A 2236-nucleotide genomic window follows, 5' to 3' on the forward strand; every position below is an offset into this window, starting at 1 on the left:
TACCATTGTGGTCAGAGAAGATACTTGAAAAAATTTTTATGCTCCTAAATTTGTTGAGGTTAGCTTTGTGCCCCAATATGTGATCAATTCTTGAGAATGTTCCATGAGCACTTGAGAAGAATGTGTATTCTGATTTTTTTGGATGTAATGTCCTGAAGATGTCAATTAAGTCTAACTTTTCTATTGTTTCCTTTAGGATCTCTGTTGCTTTATTGGTTTTCTGTCTAGAGGATTGGTCCATTGCTGTGAGTGGGGTGTTAAAGTCTCCTAGTATTATTGTATTCCCATCATTTTCTCCTTTTATGTCTGTTAATATTTGTCATATGTATCTGGATGCTCCTATTATCAGGGGCATTTATATTGATGATTGTAACATCCTCTGCTTGAATGGATCCTTTAACCATTAAATACTGTCCTTCGTAGTCTTTCCTTATGGCTGTCCTTTTAAAGTTTATTTTGTCTGATATGAGTATTGCAACTCCTGCTTTACTGTCATGTCCACTGGCATGAAATATTTTTTCCCACCCCCTCACTTTCAATCTACATGTTTCCTTTGTCCTAAGGTAAGTTTCTTGTAGGCAGCAGATTGAAAGTTTTTGCTTTTTTATCCAATTAGCCACTCTGTGTCTTTTGATTGGAGTATTCAGTCCATTGATATTTAAGGTGATACTCGATAGATGATTATTTATTTCCATTTTAAACCTCATTTTCCAGTTGCTTCTATGATTCTCCATTCTTCATTTCTTTTTTTGGTTGGATGGTCTCCAATTATTTTCTGCTTGAGTATTTTTCATTTTTTGTGAATGTAATGTTTGGTTTTTATTTGTGCTTGCCCTGTTTGTTAAGTAAGCTAACCCCTTCCTGTAATTGTTTTAGCCTGATAGTCCTGTAGGTTCAAACACTTCATTACCATAACAAAGTTAAAAAAAAAGAAAATCAAAAAAAGAATCTATTTATTTCCTTACTTCCCTTGCTCACATTTTATGATTTTGATGTCTTTTTCTTTTTAATTTTATTTTGTTTTAAACATCTTCATGATTAGATCTGTATGATGGCTTATTTGAGTGACTGCTCTCTGATTGTGGTTTCCTCCATCCTAATTCTTCCCTTTTTTGTTTTTTTTTTGATTTAGAGAAGCCCTTTCAATATTTCTTTTAGAATGGGTTTTGCATTGCTGTGTTCTTTTAGCTTTTGTTTGTTGGAGAAAATTTTTATTTCTCCTTCTATTTTAAATGATAGACTTGCTGGATAGAGTATTCTAGGTTGCATATTTTTTCCTTTCAGCACTTTAAATATCTCTTGCCATTCCCTCCTGACCTGTAGAGTTTATGTAGAGAAATCAGCTGATAGTCTTATGGGGGTTCCCTTAAAATTGACACTTTGCTTTTCTCTTGCTGCCTTTAGGATCCTCTATCATGAACTTTTGCCATTTTTATAATAATGTGTCTTGGTGTGGGTCTATTTGGGTTCAACTTGTTTGGGGCCTTCTGTTTCCTGTATCTTTTTTTTTTTTTTTGTCTTTCTTTTGTCTTTTGTTGTTGTTGCTATTTCTTGGGCTGCTCCCGCGGCATATGGAGGTTCCCAGGCTAGGGGTTGAATCAGAGCTGTAGCCACCGGCCTACGCCAGAGCCACAGCAACGCGGGATCCGAGCCGCGTCTGCAACCTACACCACAGCTCACAGCAACGCCGGATCGTTAACCCACTGAGCAAGGGCAGGGACCAAACCCCCAACCTCATGGTTCCTAGTCGGATTCGTTAACCACTGTGCCATGACGGGAACTCCCTTTTTCCTGTATCTTAAAATCAGTATCTTTTAGATTTGGGAAGTTTCCAGGGATAATTTCTTCAAATATATTTTCCATCCCCTTGTCTTTTTCTTCTCCTTCTGGAATTCCTATTATGCATAGATTGGCCTGCTTTATATTATCCCACAAGTCTCTTATACTGTTTTCATGTTTTTTCATTTGGTTTTCTGTCTGCTGTCCTGTTTGGGTGATTTCCATTATTCCATCTTCCACATCACTAATTCATTCTGCATTATTCATCCTGGTTTTTATTGCCCTTAGCTCAGTTTGTATCTCTGCAAATGAATGTTCTAGTTTTTCTTGGCTCCTCCTTATATTTTCTAGTTCCTTTCTGAGGGGATCTGCATTACTCTTCATATCTTAATTCATGCAGTATTTTCACTATCTCCCTTTTGAACTCCAAGTCTGTCAGACTACAGAACTCTGATTC

This window comes from Sus scrofa, chromosome 5 (assembly GCF_054392235.1).
Source record: "Sus scrofa isolate SSC_HxYL_T2T_F1_AM1 chromosome 5, Sscrofa_HxYL_maternal_Yorkshire_Landrace_v2.0, whole genome shotgun sequence".
Classification (NCBI taxonomy): Eukaryota; Metazoa; Chordata; class Mammalia; order Artiodactyla; family Suidae; genus Sus; species Sus scrofa.